Raw genomic sequence first — 20,323 nt, forward strand, 5'->3', positions numbered from 1 at the left:
ACCCGTCAGGGCCTGGAGCTTTCCTTCACTTCATAGACTTTATCGCAACTTGAACTTCATCCTCCGTCCAGTCCGAACACAAAGCCTCGGCATCCTTCGGAGGTAAAGATGGGAGCGAGACGGAAGCAAGAAAATCATTAAAAGCCTCGGGGATGGTTGGATCAAAGTTGCATCTGCCTTTAGATTATATAAATTTTCATAATAAGAAACAAACCTATTTGCTATGGAAAAGGGATTAGAGATATGAGTACCCTGTGCATTACATATAGATTTGATTGTATTAACAGCGTTCTTTCCTCGCAATTTACGGGCTAACAGCTTATTAGCTCTGTTGCCTAAAGTGTAAAATTCCTGTTTGAGCTTAGCTATAGCATTGTTAACTTGTAACAAAGAGATTTCATTAATTTTCATACGAAGGCTTGCCAGTTCAGCTTTAACCTTAGTATCCTGAGGGATACGGTTGTGAAGGGCCTCTAAAGATGTTAGCTGTGACTCATGAGGACAGTACTTCGGCCTGCGTTTTACTAATTGTGACATATACTGAGGTGTCTTCAGGTTTGTTGGTCTCCAAATAAGAGTCTAATGCCACCCGCATTACATGATTTCCTTCTGTACTAGCCAGTATGTGTTCTGCTAACCTCAGGGGCCGATAACATGGTCACTTTTTTTTAAGAATTTACACTCGGAAAGAACAGAAAGGTTTAATGGTATAAAAAGGTATAAACCAATAGAGGGCAAAAAAAAACCCTAATCAAGAACAAGTAAACAATTAATAAAAATAAATGCCAGTCTAACATGCATTGACTTTAATGGGAATCCTAAGAAAGGACCCCCCGGACACTCAGTCACGTGCATTAAAGCATAGGAACTTGAACAGTCTTGACAGTTCACATTCCCTTCAGTTGAGGCAATTATGGTCCAGGGCTTCATTAAGCCCTATTGGACACAGAACCGCTAGCTTGAGTATCCATGCTGACTCACTGAAACACAGCTTGGAAAACCTGTCCCTCCTTCCTGATGGTATTAGCAATATATTCAGCCCCTATAAGGGTTAGATCTCCAGGGTTACCAACATGTACATTTGCAAAATGTCTTGATACACTGTGTATCATAATTTTATTTAGTATATTCCTTCTGTGTTCCCTGAAGCGAACCTTCAATGGCCTTGCAGCTACATTCTAAAACATACACCAAATAAGCAGTACGGCAAAATCCACTCCTAGATGATTCAACCTAATATGCTTAGATTTGTTTACAAAATGTTTACAGGTTAAGGCAAATTGGCTTATTACATCAAAAACAGCCAACCTGTTTCTTAGCCAGCCAACTGAGGTTTTTTTTATCTCTGCTTCAAAACACTTGGGGCTAAAATTCTTTTCAAATCTAAATTCTTTTTGAATATTACAACTGGTCTGTCCTCCAGACAGTTATTCAATATATTATCTTGTTTCAGGAGACCAAAACTAGTATTCATTATATTTTTAATTTGTTGTGATTTAGTGTTTAATGTAGAAACAAAACAAGAAACATTTCTCCTATACTGATCCTTTGAATTAATCTTCCTAGAGGCGTATTCCTCAGTCTCTAAAAGCAATTTGTCTGGATAGCCTCTATCCTTGAGTTTGCAAAGCATCTCCATAGTTTTCTTAAGAACTCAATATCATTAGAGCAATTCCGCCTCAATCTACCCACCTGGCTTTTGGAAATATTTTTTATCCAGGTGTGGTAAGGACCACTCTTGTAGTGTAGAAAATACATGCGTCACCAGTTTATTATAATTGGAGGTGATTATATATCTAGGAAATTCACCCTGTGATGATCAAATGTGTGTGTGAACTTAAGATTGTGAGTTTTTTGATTCAAAAAAAGAAACAAATTCAACTGCCAAATCACTACCCCCATTCAAAATAATAAAAAGATTGTCAATGAAGTGTCCATAGAGGACCAGGTTCGCTCCAAAGGAGCCATTCCAGATATACTGGTCCTTAAATTCTCCCATGTATAAATTCGCAAAACTTGGACGAACATGGTTCCCATCGCCATTCCCAAAATCTGTAAATAAAAACACCCTTCAAATAAGAAATAGTTGTGAGATAGCTTCCAAAATAAATTCCAGCCTCCCATCCGAAATGACCACATCCTTTTCAATAAAAGAGCTAACTCATGGGGAATATTTGTGTATAAGGCTTGGACATATAATGTTAGAAATCCATTGCCATCACACCATTTCACAGATTCAATTAACTTCAAAATATAAATGGATATCGTTATTGTGTGACTTCAGACGGGAGACATGTCTCTGTAAATAATGATCAACAAAAAAAGATAAATTTGAAGTCAAAGAACCCACACCTGAAATAATAGGTCTCCCAAAAGGTGCCTCTAAAGATTTGGGAATTTTGGGAAGGTGATAAAAAACAGGTACAATAGGGTGTTCAGTGTATAAGAAACGAAATCCAACCTTGGATATCACCCCTTCTGATAATATTCTATCAAGAAGATCTTTCACCTCAATTTGAAACCTAAGAATGAGGTGTATAAAAGATGGCATCCCCCAGTTGTTTTAGGGCTTCATCAATATAAGCTGTACGATCCATCACAACAACCTCTCCCCCTTTGTCTGCCGGTTTAATAACTAATGAGTAGTTATTCTGCAGTTCCCTTAAGGCTTGTCTATCTCTTTTACTTAAGTTACGTAGACCTAGCGTTTGGGAATTCTTTGAGTTATTATTATTATTATTAATTTTTATTTATAGGGCGCCACTAGGTATCCGTAGCGCCATACAGGGACAGACAGAAACACGATACAGTGTGAGACATCACAGTACAGTTAACAGAAATCACAGTAACTCAGAAGCTCAATGAACAGCTAGATTAGAGGTGAGCGCCCCCAGCGCGGTAGAGACAGGGGCCGGAGGACCTCACGGAGGAGACAAGAAGCTGGAGAGCAGAGTTAAGGTGGTGGAGAACAGAAGGAGAGGAGGCCCTGCTCGGAGGAGCGTACAATCTAAGGGGAGGGTAGGACGGACAGAGACACAATGGTAGGAGGAGGGAATGGGGAGAACGGAGGCAGAGACGGAGAGGAGGGGGAGAGGAGAATGAAAAGGAGGGAAGTAGGAGGGGGACAGGAGAGGTGTCAAAAAGCCGGCATCAGAATCTACCCTACTCTTGGTTTTTGTCCCACACAAAGACATAAAATCATTAAGGGTTTTATTATAGAATATAGTAATAGCTGGACTCTTTTGATTGAGGGAAAAAAAATTGGATTTTTATACCTACGTAAAATCCGTTTCTCTTACTCCATTGGGGGACACCGGGGACATTGGGGTTTAGAGTAGGGACAGGGTGAACTGGCACTTTAAACTTCTGTTTAACTAAGCCCTAGCTCCTCCCCCTCTTCACCCCACTTCCTGTCAGCCTCAGTTTATGTTTAACCAAGCCCACAGAAAGTGGAGATAGAGAGAAAACAGGAAAAAAGAATACAATTAACACGGCAACATTCTCTTAACAACAAGACAACATGTCAAACAGTAGGAGAAACCAGATCGTTAAGGGTGGGCGCCCGGTGTCCCCCAATGGACTAAGAGAAACGGATTTTACGTAAGTATAAAAATCCAATTTTCTGTGTCCTTCTTTGGTGGACACCAGGAACATTGGGGACATCCCAAAGCTGCCCTATGGAAGGGAACGCTCAGAAGAAATGGCACAAAACACCTTTCTTCCAAAACTTGCATCCTTGGATGCAAACACATTAAACTTGTAAAACTTAATGAATGTGTGTACAGACGACCACGTGGCCGCTTTTCACAGCTGTTCACTGGAGGCACCATGGCGGGCCACCCAGGAAGCACTTACAGACCTTTTAGAGTGCGCCCGGAAATGATCTGGAACAGGCTCCCCAACCCCACTAGAAGCCTGACGGATAACAGCCGTAATCCACCTAGCAATAGTCACCTTAGAAACTGGCCAGCCTCTCTTGTGAGTATCATAGAGAATCAAAAGATCCTCAGTCTTGCGCAACTTCTGAGACCTTTTTACATAAATGCGCAAGGCTCGGACAACATCGAGGTAACAAATAGAATTATCGTTATCTGAAGACGTAGCGTCAGTTAGGGCAGGAATGACAATTTCCTGATTTAGATGAAATCTAGACACTACCTTAGGAAGGAAAGAGGGCTTGGTTTGAAGAACAGTCCGGTCTTTATGAAAAACAAGAAGAGGAGACTTGCAAGATAAAGCAGCAAGCTCCGAACTCTGCGTGCCGTAGAAATGGCCAAAAGGAAAACCGTTTTCCAGGTTAGAAATTTGAATTCTACTGTATTCAAAGGTTCAAAAGGCGATGATGTAAAGCATTCAACACCAAATTCAAATCCCATGGTCATACTGGAGGAACATATGGAGATTGTACAGTACAGTATGACCTGAATGAAAGTTTGCACATCAGGTATGTCAGCAAGTTTTCTTTGAAAGAAGAATGAAAGAGTTGACACCTGACCCTTTAGAGAACTAAGACGCAAACCTGCATCCAACCCGTCCTGCAAGAACCTAAGTAACCTGGCCAAGCGAAAAAAAGTAGGATATCCCTTTTTTTCACACCAGCCAATATATGCCTTCCAGACTCGATGATAGATTTTTGCAGAAGCTGGTTTTCGAGCATGAAGCATGGTTTGCACCATATGTTCGGAAAAACCCTTAGCTCTTAAGATCATGGCTTCAATAGCCACGCCGTTAAAGCCAGATGTTGTAAACCTAGATGATAAAAGAGACCTTGAGTTAATAGGTCTGGGCATAGCGGCAACCGCCACGACCGAGCTCCTGCCTTGGAGAACACGTCGGTGCATCAGGCCCTCCGCGGCCAATATGGCGCTACTAGAAGAACTGGACCACCCTCTCTCTTTACCTTTTTTAACACCGGTGGGAGCATGGCTACCGGTGGGAAAAGGTACACTAAGCGGTACCTCCAAGGGACATGGCGTCTACTGCGACAGCCATAGGATCTCTTGCGCGGGAGCAGAAAAGGGGCACCTTGTGGTTCAACCGGGATGCCATCGTGTCGACATCCGGCTGACCCCACCTTTCCACCAACTGATGAAGCACCTCTGGATGGGTAGACCATTCGCCCGAATGCAGAGTCTGCCTGCTTAGAAAATCTGCTTGCCAATTTTCAATTCCTGGAATAAATATGGCCATGAGCACCGGACCGTGAACCTCGGCCCACTGAAATATTTTGTGTGTTTCCTGCATGGCCAAGCGACTCTTGGTGCCGCCCTGATGATTGAGGTATGTCACTGCTGTGGCATTGTCTGACTGAATCTTCACTGACCTTCTCTGCAGCAAGTATTGCGGGCTTATAAGAGCATGAAACACTGCTCGCAGTTCCAAGACATTGATTGGAAGCATGGATTCCTTCTGAGTCCAAAGACCCTGAAAACAGACAGCCCCCCAACCTCGAAGGCTGGCATCAGTTTATCAAAGTCCAATTCCAAATTGAGAATTTGCTTCCCCTGGTGAGATTCTGTTTGTGTAACCACCAGAGAAGCGACTGACGCGTCTGCGGAGACAAGCGGAATACCTGGCCCGCCAGATTTAGATGGCATTTGTTCCATTGTGACAGAAGTTCCAACTGAAACTGCCGTGCATGAAGCTGAGCAAACTGGATCGCCTCGAAAGTCGATACCATCTTGCCCAGAACTCATGGCGAAATGTATCGAAGGCCTGCTTGCCACCAACAGAGATTTCACCATCTTCTGCAAGGCTAGAATCTTGTCTTGGGGTAAGAACACCCATCGTTGTCGGGGGTCGAACACAAGACCAAAAAAGATCATCCGCTGGGATGGGATCAACTTGGACTTCTTGAAGTTAAGAATCCAACCTTGAGACTCTAGAGTCTGGATTACTACCTGGATATGTGACTAAAGCACCACTGGAGAATCTGCCGTTAAAAGAAGATCGTCCAGGTAAGGGATGATTGTAATCTCCTTGGATCTTAGCAGAGCACCCATGGCTGCCATGATCTTGGTGAAAATACATGTGGCCGTGGACAGACCAAAGGGAAGAGCCTGAAATAGGAAGTGCTCTGATCGAACCGCAAACCTCAAAAGGGACTGATGACCCTTCATGGAGATAGGCATCTTTGATTTCTATAGCCACCATAAATTCTTGTTCCATGCCGTGAATGACCAAGTGCAAAGACTCCATCTTGAACCTGGGCACTCTGACCTGGGTGTTCAAAGATTTCAGATTCAGAATTGGTCTGAATGAGCCGTCTGGTTTTGGCACGAGAAAAATTCTGGAATAAAAACCCAAAAAACCCAAACTGAGTGTCCGGGGGGTCCTTTGTAAGGATTCCCATTACAGTTTTCTCTGAGTAAATGTATATGTTAGACTAGCATTTATTTTTATTAATTGTTTACTTGTTCTTGATTAGGGTTTTTTTTTGCTCTCTACGGGTTGATACCTCTTTATACCATTAAACCTTTCTGTTCTTTCTGAGTGTAAATTTATTAGAAAAGTGACCATGTTTTATATGGATAATTACATTTACTGTTTTTTTGTGTCCAGAATTTGGTATCTCAGTTTCTTGCCTATGTTTTTTACCATTATGCATTAATTTAGCTAATTAATCGCTATTGTTAGTTTATACTTTGAGCTCCTTATTTAATCTTGCCACAGTGAGAAATTACTATTAGATATTTTATGAACTAATCTTTTGATATGTGTTTACTTACACACTGTAAATTTAATCATTGCATATAATCAATCATTATTCTAATGAATCAGAGTAGTAGAAATGAACATAACAATGGTATCGGCCGAAATACATCAGATGTAGTGTCAGGCTGGAACAGCCTCTGAATTGCGAAAAACACCAACTGGTATTAGCGCCACTGAACTAGGAGGTGCGGAATCTAACGTACCCCTGCAAGGAGGTATGGGCTTTGCTGCAAGAGGCACGCAGGTCGCGATCCACCTAGACAGTTACCAGTGTGGTGAAGAAGGGTCAAGACGGTCTGGGTCAAACCAGCAGAGATAGGCAGTACCAGTGTGGTGAAGAAGGGTCAAGATGGTCCGGGTCAAACCAGCAGAGACAGGCAGTACAACGGAAAAGCGAAGTCAAACAGGTCGAGGTCAAGGTTCACGAGAAATCCAGAGAATAGTCAGCAAGCCAGGGTCAATAACCAGATAAACGCAGGAACAGGAGAGGAGACAAGGGAAGTTGGGTCAAAACCAAACAGAACAGGAACAAGGAACGCTGGAGAACAGGGAGACCAAATGGAGACCTGATACTCTGGCACCCTAATGGTGCCAGAGTGAGGTTAAAATAGAGGCTGCAGTCACCTAATAGGAGGGAAGACTGGGCGGAAGGAGCGCTACAGAAAGCATCCCATTCACTATCAACGGGACGAGGCGGCGGGCATGCGCCCGACAGCGGCAAGACGGCCAGGGACTCTGCGTGCCTGTTGCCTGGCAATAGAACGCCACCAGCCGGATCCATCAGGTGACCGTCCACCGCTTCGCCTACAGTACCCCCTCCCTCTTTGCCCCGTAGAGAAGGAATGCCTTTGTCCTGAAATTCAGCAAGAAAAGTCAAGGATCATGGAGGTCGGCTTCATCCACCCACGATTTCTCCTCTGGGCCATAGCCCTTCCAGTGAACAAGGTACTGAATTTTACCACGAAGAAAACGGACCTCCAAAATTCTCTCAACCTCATACTCAGCTCCAAGGGAATTCTTGATGGGAGGTGGTGTGACAGGCTCCTTAAAAAACTTGTTGAGGAACCGGGGCTTCAATAACGAGATGTGGACGGTGTTATGGACCTTGAGGGAGGGTGGTAGAGAAAGTTTATAAGAGACGAGATTAATGATTTGCAAAATAGAAAAGGGTCCAATAAAGCGTTGTGCTAACTTCATCAAAGGAACATGGAGTCTGAGGTTGCAAGTGGATAGCCATACACGATCACCAACCTTTAATACAGTAAAACTCTGATGGCGATCGGCAGCATCTTTATAACGCACAGAGGACTCCAAAAGTCTAGTTTGAATCTGAGACAAGATCTGGGAGAGATTGCGGCAGGAATGGATGAGACAGGAATCTCTTGTATCGAGGGAGGTACCGGATGTCTACAATAGACAGAGAAAAACGAAGAAAACCCAGTAAAAGAATGCACTTGATTATTGTGCATAAACTCTGCTTAGCAAAGAAGTTACTGATTAACACGCTCTGTCTGAATATTTGTTTGGGGATGATATTCGGAGAAGAAATTGAGATTGACTCAAAAAGCTCTCCAAAACTTAGCCACAAATTGAACAGATCAGAGATAAATTCTTGTGGACAGCCGTGGAGACAGAAGATGTTCTTCAGGAAAAGCTGTGCAAGTTCAGGAGCCGAGGGTAGACCTTTACATGGTGTGAAGTGAATCATTTTTGAAAATCTGTCCCTGAAGACCCAGATGGTATTGTAGCCATGACTTCAAGGAAGCTCAATAATGAAGTCCATGGTAACGCTGGTCCAGGGAGAATCTGGAATCGGACGAGGAAGCAGAAAACCAGGTGGACTACGTCTGGGAACCTTGTGATGTGTATAAATGCTACAGGCCTGAACATATTTACAGACATCAGAGCCAAGAGAGTGCCACCAATAATATCTGTGTCACACGCCGGTCGGTCCCATAGATAGGTGCCGGCGCTGTGACTTTCCTTTAGTAACGGTGATTGAGCTTGCTCCTGCTTCTGAGACATTGCTTTTACACAGGTGTTCCCTGCTACCTTGTTCTGGACCTCCTCCTGATTCTCATTGGTTCTATTTAAACCACCCATGGTTCTTGGCTCATTGCCTGTTCTTCGTGTTACTCACTCTGCACTAGGATCTGGCTGCCATAGCTTGACCTTCCGTTTGTCCATTGCTGTTACTCCTCTCCGTTGTGTACCTGCATGCTGAACTACTACTGTGAATCGGTTGCTGCACCTGGCGCTATTCTTACAGCTCAAGTTTCCATCTCTACCCGGCTGGTTCAACATCGCTATTACTTCATTGATAGACCTGCTGCCGAAGTTACCTGTCATCCGTGGTTCCATGCTTGGCTCAGCTGAAACTCCATCCGATGTTAAACCTGCACGCTGAACTACTTCTATCTACTGCCGAAGTTACCTGTCATCTGTAGTTCCACGCTGGGCTCAGCTGAAACTCCTCTCCGCTGTTTACCTGCACGCTGAACTACTACTGTGAGTTGTTTGCTGCACCTGTGGCTATTCCTACGGCTCAAGTTTCCATCTTTACCCGGCTGGCTCAATACCGCTATTTACTTCACTGATAGATCTACTGCCGAAGTTACCTGTCACTTGTAGTTCCATGTTTGGCTCAGTTGAAACTTCACTCTGCTGTTAACCTGTACGCTGAACTGTTATTGTGAACTGCTTGCTGCACCTATGTCTATTACCTCAGCTCAAGTTGCTTGTCTCTATCCGGCTGCTTCAATATTGCTGTGGACCTACTATTGAACCTACGGCTGAGTTACCTGTCACCTGTAGTTCCACGCACGGCTCAGATACACTTCGCTCCTCCGCTACTTCTAGGTAACGAACTGTTTCGTGTACTTGTGTTCATCTATGTCATTTGGGATTGTTATCTGTAGAACCAACAAGTTCAACGCTTATTGCTTTTCCACAATGAGAAATACAGCAATACCGGTAACCCACCTGCTACGTTGAATCATCTTTGTTTTTGGATCAGCCAGTTCTATACTATTTCTCTGTTTGGACTATTGCTGTACCAGTGATTCACATTTATCAGCCGTGTGTTACTTTATTGGATCCAAGAATTCTCCATTCATCATCCTTGCTTTGAACTATTGTTTTACTCATCTCATGCAGTCGTAAAGGGTTACCCACTATGAAGTAGCATGATGTGATTTTTCTCTGCATTCTGACCAACTTGTCGTGTGTTTAGTCTCTGCCGTTTTATATATTCTCTCATTCTTATTGTACCATCAGCCAATACATTACTTTGCAGCACTACCACTATCTCCAGTGTTATTATTATCAGTGATACTTGTGAGCCGTGAACTTTTATCCTGTGAATATCATCATTCTCATTGTCCACTGTGTTCTGCCTCCACTACCCTCTGCTAGCACTTGTCTGGGAGACCGCAACCTGCGGAATAGGAGCAGCGGAGTCCATATTCCCTTGCGGGGATCCCTGGTGAAAACCTCCTATCCGTTAGACTCCGCACTCCTGGGCAAGTTCCATCTTAGCATAGGCAAGGGATCTACAAAATCATTCAGAGTCGGGGCAATCTGGATAGAAGAGCAACAGTTTTCTTGTAGCCCGAATGACCGTTAAATTTGGAATCGTGGGCCCAACATAACAGCTTGGAGAGGAGATGAGGACTCACGAAAGAGCGACCAGGAGGAGGAGACTTCACTGAAGAGTTGGTTAAGTAAGGCCACTACTTGAAGAGGACTGAGGATAGGTTTGGTGTCAGGAAGACCCAAGGAGTCAGAATTATCAAAGGCTCTGGATAATGCATCGGCTCTGATATTCTTGGAACCCGGGCGATAGGTGAGAACTAACAATAAACGAGAAAAGAAAGACCAACGAGCTTGGCAGGAATTAAGACATTGAGCCTCCTGCAGGTAGGTAAGGTTTTTATGGTCAGTCATTACCGTCACAGGATGTTGAGCCCCCTCCAAGAGATAACACCATTCCTCCAACGCGTTCTTGATAGCTAACAGCTCTTTATCGCCAATCCCATAATTTCGCTCACAGGAAGAAAATTTCTTAGAGAGAAACCCACACACGGTTCAAAGGATCCAGAAGGGGTCTTTTGAGATAAGATAGCTCCGATCGCAACAGAAGAGGCGTCTACCTCAAGAAAGAAGGGTCTCTCCTGGTCAGGTTGCTTAAGTTCTGGCACAGAAATAAAGGCCTTCTTAAGAGATTTAAAGGCTGATACGGCGTCCTGAGGCCAGGACTTACAGCAGGCTCCTTTGCGTGTCAATGCAGTAATAGGAGCGATGAGGGTGGAGAATCCCATGATGAACTGACGATAATAGTTGGAAAACCCAATCAACCGCTGTGACTGGATCACTGATAAATAACTTTTAGTATAAATGTATTTAAAAGGAAATACCGCAGGGCGCTTATTTATATAATTGCACGTGCACTTATTTTTTAGATTGTGTATATTTTGAGATAGGAAATCGTTCTTTCTGAGACCAGGGTATAAAATGTGTTTTTTCTGTTTAGTCTTGCTAGAGGGAATGCATTCATGTCTAAGGTATATGTTTGATTTCTGATAAGCATGTTTAAGTCTGTTCTGTAGTCTAGAGGATGTGCTCATTAAGGCTAATTAAGTCTATTCAATTTGAGTGACCAACACTTGAATGCACAACAGAGGGCTGTTACCTGAATGCAGGTCCTGTTCGACAGACAGGAACTCTAAGCAATGGAGACAAAACATCTGAAGAAATCAGGGGGATGTGGAAGTCAAATTGTGTTAGATGCAAAACTAGATTACATCCTGAGATCTGATGTAAATCAAGTTGACATGGAAGTTCAATTGTTAGATGCAAAATTAGATTACATCCTGAGATCTGAGGGAATATTCTAGACGGGTTGTAGCCAGCTAGGTCCAAGGGGCTGGCTTACCTCTGCTAGGAGTTATGTCAGAACTGTATAAAAGGTGAGCTGTGTGTGACAGAACAGAGCAGCCCTATAATAGTAGAACTAAAACAAACTCAAAAAAAGATCAACAAAAAGATTAAACAGATTCGGTTTATTTATCTGTGCAAATGTCAGACCCTTTTGAAGCAATCTCAATTCGGATTGCGTTAAGATTTTGGAAGAAAGATTAAAAATTCCTTTACCCGTTAGTTTAGTCTTATGTTTTTGGCTTGATTTGAGTGTCCCTCCCCTGGATCCTCTATTTCGCTTCCTCCTACCCTTTTGGAGAGATTTTGTCCTTGACTTCCTCGATGATGATAATTTGGGGAGGGGGCTCTTCCTAAAAAAGAGACTTTGGATGTCTCTGAAGGAGATGTTTTATTATAGGATCGTAAGTCCGTTTCTTCACATGAATCTAATATCCTGAATCGAGAGCCTCTAGGGTGGTAATCTCTTTTCTCAGGCCCTACTTGTGAGTAATCCTTGAGGTTTTCATCTCTATTTGAGTATGAATGGTCAATTGTCTTTGGACTCTCTCTACCTCTATTTACCTCATAGTCTCTAAATTTCCTATTCAATGATTGTTCTGGAGAGACCGGGGGTTTATATACTCTATTTTTTTATACAAATCCCCGGGATCTACCCCTGCTAGAGAATGAGGATGATCTATTTCTTCTAGGGGACATGGACCTGTCTAAATGTTTTGGGAACCACTTCTTTTTGTTCCCTCCATCTTTCTTCCTCCCAGTTGAAGGGTTTCTAGAATATCTATTATAGGTCCTTACTCTATCCCTATCGTATTCTTCCTTGTCCCGTTTTAATTTTGTATCTTTTATTGATTTTGTTATCACTTTCTTGGTAACCTTCACAAGACTCAAATGCTTGGAGTGATTCCTGTATCTTTTCTATCTCTGATTGGGTGGATTCAACCTTAATGTTTCTATACTTAACTAGTAACTTCATGAGATTAAAGGAGCAGTTGTCTAAAACACTGTTCCATTCTTCAGTAAAAACATTATCATCCTGAATTGAAGAGGACTTAAACACACGTAGCCCTCTGGGTATAATTCCACTTTCTTTATATTTTTGTAAAGTGATTGAATCCCACCAATGTCTGGTTTCAGATAGGCAGAGTTGTTCTAATTTAAAGAATAAGAAATTTTTTATTTTTTTTTCTATCTGATGTTGTTTCTTTCAATTTAGGATCCATTTGGAAAGAGAGATTGCCTCTCCTTTCCAATCTATCCGAAATACACCTCAAAGGTGCCATGGTCAAAGAGGAGAATGGGTCGGCAAATTGAATAAAATCTCAAATAGACAACTTAATAAAAGACAGACCAGAGCAGCCCTATAATAGTAGAACTAAAACAAACTCAAAAAAAAGTACAATTAGGGCGCTAGGATAGACCTACAAAGTGGATAACAGCTGCCCCCAAAGACTAGGATACAAGTCTAGGCAAAGACTAAACACCATAAAAATACACAAGGGGGCGCTAGTCTTCTCACTTCCCATCAAATTTATTAAAATACATTAATTTTATATATAAATGCAGATATCTTGTAAATATATTCATAGACAGTATAAAAAAAGCTCTGCATATGACATAGAAATTTGACAGTACATTCTATAGTCCCAGAATTTATATTGGACTTATAGTATTATAGTCATGTGATATTATTAACAGTCCACTCCCGGTGAGGCAAAAACAATAAGCATATAAATATATGCAATATACGGAGATATCGGAAAAAGTTAGTATGACTTCTTGCGTTTGTTTAGTGATATATTGCTTTTTGCAGTGTGGAATTACATCAATGAGAAGTAGTCAGTCACAATATCCAGCCTCTGGAATAGAAGATGAGTATGTTCCCTCGTTGTAGTATGCTGAACTATTCCACTGTTGCTATCGGTATGGCAAATAATCACTTCAAGTCAAACCACACTGTTGGAATCGATATAATAAAACTCCGTTTTATGTGTAGATCTGATTAGAAAGTCCCGTGTAGTGCACTGTATTTCATATCTTAATGGCCAAAAGGACTTCATATAAGTTTTGACAGACACATAAACTGACCTCAGTCTGTATAGGTTAACTTGAAGATAATGAAAGAGTCACCTGGTTTGCCGTACGGCTGGAAAGACCCTCCTGTGTGGAGCGGTCTCTTTCGTAGTGCCGTGTAAATGCAACACATCCAGAACTCCGTATAAGTTGTTCAGATCCCTGGGGCTATCGTGGCATAAAATGGATATACAAAGCTTTCAGTAAAAACAGGCTTGACGCGTTTCTCGCCTATAGCCGTTTCATCAGAAGCTCAATGGATCTCAAGTATGCCGACAGTGTATATATACACACCCTCCTGCAGGTGTCTAATTGATCAATTGACTTCATTCAGTCCAGAATCACCTTATAACCTGATTAATTTATATCTCCAAGGTTAAAGGACTTCTGCATAATCTTTCATATTATGTAAACTAATTAAATCACATGTAGTCTCTGTCTCCTTACTCTCCAGAGAGAGTTAAATATATCATTGTCCAATATTATAAAAATAATCATCATGTTCCAACATTGCATCAATTTTTTTTAAAACATACTGTGGCAAAAGCCGCTACTGCAGAAGCACATGTGAACAACTTCTTCCTTTTATGTAGTTTTATTGTCAGGATGGTAAATGTTTTGACACCGTACAGATTTCACAGCATTTCTTGAAAACCATAAACGCTAGCTATACATAGACCAGCTCTCTCAAGATCAGCCAGCTTCCCCAGCATTGATCTCTCTGAACAAATGGCACAAACAAGCTTTAATACATGTTACTCCTCCCCCAGCCTTAGCTTGATGGACAGGTGACACACCCACCTTCTCTTTAAAAGAAAACACCCATCAGTGGCTCTGTTTGCCCAGACACACCCTGTCTGTTTGCTGAGAGGAAATCATGTAAGTTAACAAACTTTAAACTACACATACGTTTTTACCTGGTTTAATCTCAACCTAGGTGCATAACTGTGCCAATGTTTTATTCTGTTTTTATACTTTCTCTGCCTCTTGTCAGAAAAATGCCTCCCTTTGTTACAATACATACAATAAAATCAATAGAATCCATAAAAATTCCGACCCATAATCCTCACACATGACATGTGTGAAAACATTCTTATCTTATCAAAGTGTCAAAAACATTTACATCCACATATATATGCAGATAAATGTTGCTTTCCATTTATAAGAGTGCAACAGACAGAAAAGCTTTCTCAGCTTTTTCTTACTTTGCTCTAATTACCATGGGTATTAACCCTTACAAACATCAGACTTTTCGATCTCATTTATCTGAAAGTACTTCATCCTCATTAGATATCATAATAATACATAAATTAATAAGGCAAAAATAGTATTACCTAAAGAAAGGAAAAATCCTATTTTAAAATTCAAATATTAGTGTAGGGCAGAATCCAAGTAAAAACAAAAGTCAACATTGAGCAGCTACATGTCTTGAACTGACATCATAAGGGGTCTCCCATTCTCACATCAGCCTCACTGAATTCTGCTTAGCTTTGAAATCTCACTTATACTTTACTCCGTATCCACGGAGTTGTAAAACAATGGCAGAATCTTTAGTCTTATTCAAGTGAAAAGGCACCAATAATTTTCTATATTTAATCATAGATTGAAACTCAAATATTTAGCACTATATAATCCTTGAACATAAGATGGAGTAAAGATAAAAATAGAAATCAAATACATCAGACGGCTATATATCTCGTACCCATACCCCGCAGGGGTCTCCCATCCGAACATCAACCTCACTAGATTCTGCTTAGCTTTAAAAATTTCACTCATATCTTGCTTCGTAATCACGAGGCAATATAACAGTAACAAAGTCTTTTAATACTATTGTTCAAGTGTGAAAACAACAATAATGTTCTGTGTTCCTTTCATCATAGATTGTTTAGCTCTATACAATCATTAAGGCCATTTGGCGACAGGGTCTTTAATTGAAAAATCCAGAAGGCCTCTCGTCTACAGAGGAGGTTAAATCTATCGCCTCCTCTGTCTGTGACATTCACCTGCTCTATGGCTTTAACCAATAGGCCTGATAGTTTCGTGCCTTGACACATATTGATATGGGCTGATAAGGAATGGAATCTTGTATTTCTCAGTATATTCCGGTAGTATTCTCGGAATCGTACTCCCAAAGTTCTAATCGTACGTTCTATATATTGATTGCCGCACTTGCAGCTTATGACATAAATTATAAAAGTCGATTGACAATCCAAAGTCTTTGTAATGGGGAATTTTTCCTCTGATGTGAAAGAGATGAAATCGATGGCTTTATGATCTGCGTATACACATGACATGCATTTTGGTTTTCCACATTTAAAAAACCTTTTCCTCTACTAAGCCATCTCTCTGCATGTGGAATTTTAACAGGAATAGGGATCTTCTCCCCTTTATAAGAACTAGGAGCCAGTCTATCTTTTAGATTTCTTTCAGATCTGGAAAGCCCCTACCTCCGCATTGTGTAGATTTCTTTAGCTGGGTTAGCCGAACCCTGGGGGTCCTACCCCGCCAGACAAATTTAACTAAGTGTCGCTGTATAGCAATTAATTCGGAGATGGGAACCCTAACGGGGAGTGTCTGGAATAGATAAAGGAGTGGAGGGAGAATAGACATTTTAACGGCGATGATCCTGCCCAGCCATAAGATAATTAGGGGCTTCCAAAAGAGGATGTCCGATTTTAATTTGAGGAAGAGAGCCGGGTAATTCTCCTGGTAGAGGGACTCATAGGTGGTGGTGATGTAAATCCCCAAGTATTTTAACTTTTTCTTTTGCCACCTAAAATGAAATTGGAAGGTGATGTCGTGACAATCATGAGGAGGGAGGTTAAGTAAAAGTGCCTCAGATTTAGTGATATTAATTTTTTATTTTTTTTTAAAGTATATTTTATTGACAATTTTACAGTTACAATAGCATACAGGTTAGATTGTAAAACAAACATTTTGTTAATAAAAGTAAAATAACAAGAACATTGTTATGTTAAATATCAAATGAATTGAAGGAGAAAAAAAGGAAGACAGAAAGAGAGTAAAAGGACAAGGGAGGGGGGGGGGGGGGTAAGGGTTAGGGGGAGGGAAACTCAGCCCGGAATCTCACCGCCAGCTAAGTGATCAGAAAATCCTTTTGCAATCGAGGTCATAATATCTTTCTTTTCATTTAACTAAGACTTTGACTTTGATCGGTCACTGGTTGATCCGTTCCATAGATAGCCAGCCAAGGTTGCCAGGTATTTTGAAATTTAATGGGTTTATCATTTATTATACTAGTAATATGTTCACAACGATAAGTTTGCCATATTCTGCTTATGATTTCAGTTAAAGTGGGGGGATCTGTTTTTTTCCAGTTCGCTGCCACTGCGGTTTTAGCTGCGCTAAGAATATGGCCCACAAGCGCTGCTGTATGTTTACCAGCGTCTGGGACAGTTCTATGTAGGAGTGCATAAGAAGGACAGGGGGGTAATTGTAGCCTAGTGACTCTGTGTATTAGATTGTGAACTTTTTGCCAGAATCCCACCATCTTAGGGCATGACCACCATATGTGATGGAAGGAGCCCTCTTGCCCACAGTTCCTCCAACATAAGTTAGAGGAATCGGGATAAATGGCTTTTAGGCGAGTGGGGACCAAATACCACCTATACAACAATTTATAAGCGTTCTCCTTGGTTTTCACACATATAGAGCTCTTGGCGACACGCGCTCTGATCCTAGCCCATTCAGCCACCTTCAATAAGTCTCCAAGGTCTTCCTCCCACTTAAGCTCATACCGATCCTTGTCAGGTTGACGAAATGCCATCAGGATGCTGTAAAATGTCGAGATTAAGCCGGTAGGGAGGGATTTTCTTACGCAGAAGGTTTCTAAGGGTGTAAGATGGTAAATGGTCTTAAGTGCTGGAATTGAATGATACAGGTGTCTAAGCTGTAGGTATTGGTAAAATCGGTTATGTGGTATACCGTGACGACGTTGGAGGTCCGCAAACTCAGGAAAAATACCTAAGCGGGCTACGTCTCTCATAAACCTGAATCCACATGATGACCAGAGCTGATAAAAGGCTTGTTGCTGTCCAGGAGGGAAATCAGGGTTATTCCATAAATGAAACATAATTTCATGGTGCTTTACCAAGTGGAATGTTCGAGTACAGTAGTCCCATATCTGGAGTGAGAAACGAGTAGTAGGTGGAAGTGAAGAGAGAGGCGGGCGGTGTTTGATCGATATCCATAGAAGGGTATAAGACGAGAGAACCTGCATAAGGTTAGCCTCTATGTCAACCCATAACCTCGTGCCAAGAGGAGAATGGAACAGGACTAGTTGAGTTAGGTGAGCAGCTATGTAGTACTTAGAAATATTTGGAAGGCCCACTCCCCCCTCCGAAGTTCGACGATGGAGCACGCGAGGCCTTTTCCCCGCCCAAGTGAATCGAGATACCTGCTTCTGTAAAGTCTTTAGTGCAAGTGAAGGGACTCTAATAGGTAACGCCTGGAATAGATAAAGGATTCGTGGCAGTAAATTCATTTTTACCGCTGCTATACGGCCTAGCCACGAGATGTATAAGTTGTCCCATTTCTCAAGATCTTTCTTTAAGTGTATTCAAGAGCCGGGGGAAGTTGGCCGCATAGAGTTGACTATATTGTCGCATTAAATAGATCCCCAAAAATGTAAGCTTTTCCAACTGCCATCTAAAGGTCGATTGACGTTTGAGGGAATCTAACAGATGAGGAGATATATTAAGGGGAAGAATTTCAGAATTATCCATATTAATTTTAAAGTTAGAGGCTACTCCGTATTCGTCTAGTTCCTCTTGTAAAGAGGGAAGAGAAGTGAGAGGAGAAGTGAGAGGATTGGTGATTGTCAGTAAAATATCATCCGGGTACATAGAGAATTTATAGTCATGTACATCCGTCTGAATCCCTACTATCATTGGGTTATTGCGAACTCGGGATGCTAACGGCTCCATTGTTAGAGCAAACAGCAAAGGGGAAAGTGGGCAGCCCTGACGGGTGCCGTTCGTTATTTGAAATGGTTGTGATGCGGTGTCATTAGCCCACACTGCTGCCGAGGGGTTATGGTATAGGGAGGCTAGTGCACACATGAATTGCCCTCTGAATCCCATTTTTTTGAGAGTGGCTCTCATGAATGGCCAAGACACCCTGTCAAAAGCTTTCTCCGCGTCAAGAGATACCACCAGGGCGGAGGCTTGTGACTGGTTAGCAACCTCGATTAGAGCAATTGCACGCCTTGTGTTATCTGTTCGCTGGCGGGTTGAAATAAAGACCACCTGATCAGGATGGACCAGCGCAGGTATCACTCGGGCTAGTCTGTTCGCTAATATCTTGGCAAATAGCTTTATATCCACGTTCAGGAGAGATATCGGTCGGTAGCTCTCACAGTGACTAGGATCTTGTCCTTCTTTGGCAATAACAACAATGTCCGCCCTGGTGGTGTCCCTCTCGAATTTTTTACCACTCATATTTGCATTAAAAAGGGAAACTAGCATAGGTGCCAATTCAGCTCTAAACATTTTATAGTATAGTGCTGAAAGGCCATCTGGGCCCGGTGCTGCTGAATTTCTAAGGGATTTAATGGTTACTTTAACCTCCTTTATTGTAATATCAGCATTTAGTAATGCTAATTGCGTTTCTGTCAGGCGAGGAAGAGAACATGTTCGGAGGTAGTCTAAAATTTGCATATGTCTAATATCTAGAGGACCTTCAGCCACAGGGAGGTTGTATAATTATTATAATAAGTTCTAAATCTATCCGCTATGGCCTGTGGGTCGTATAGTAATTGCTGTGTCTGGTCTCTAATAGCGACAATACGGTTACGGGTACGTTGATTCTGAAGCCTACGAGCCAGTAATGTGTCTGCTTTATCACCCTTTTCATAGAAACGCTGCTGAAGCCATTGGAGGGTCTTAGCAGCCTTCGCGGAGAGTAGTTTGCCTAATTGTCCTTTCAAAGCTAGCAATTTAAGGTAGGTTGTACTTTAGGATATTTCTGGTGTTGCAGAGTGAGGGTTTGTATTTGGGACTCCAATTTAGTGACTGTCTGCCTGTACTTTTTTTTCTTGTATGTGGCTAGGCTAATTAGACGGCCTCTAATAGTTGCTTTATGAGCTTCCCATCTTATGGCAGGTGTAGTTTGATCCTGACTATTGTCTGCTTAATAATCTTCCAAGGCCTGTCAAATTGTGTTAACATCCTGTTTTAAGAACGGGTGGTCATTTAATCTCCACCTAATACATGGGATACAAGTTGGCAAAATGTCAAGTCGCAAAGTTACGGCTGAGTGGTCAGACCAGGGGACCGGCGAGGTAGAGGCTGATTTCAAATGCTGTGTCGTCTGAGCATCTACAAAGAGCATATCTATTCTGGAGTATGTACCATGTGGTACTGAGTAGTGTGTGAAGGTTCTATCACTGGAGTAAAGTACTCTCCATGAGTCGTATAGGTTAGCCTGAGTAAGCAAGGATTGCAGTTTCACCCCTTCATCAGCAGTGCAACTGCCACCCCGCGCTGACTGTGAACGGTCTACCTGAGTGTTTAAGACGGTATTAAAGTCTCCACCCATTATTACTCTCCCTGCCCCGAGCTGTGAGAGTCTGGCAAAGAAG

The sequence above is a fragment of the Mixophyes fleayi genome, chromosome 6 (assembly GCF_038048845.1).
Source record: "Mixophyes fleayi isolate aMixFle1 chromosome 6, aMixFle1.hap1, whole genome shotgun sequence".
Lineage (NCBI taxonomy): Eukaryota > Metazoa > Chordata > Amphibia > Anura > Limnodynastidae > Mixophyes > Mixophyes fleayi.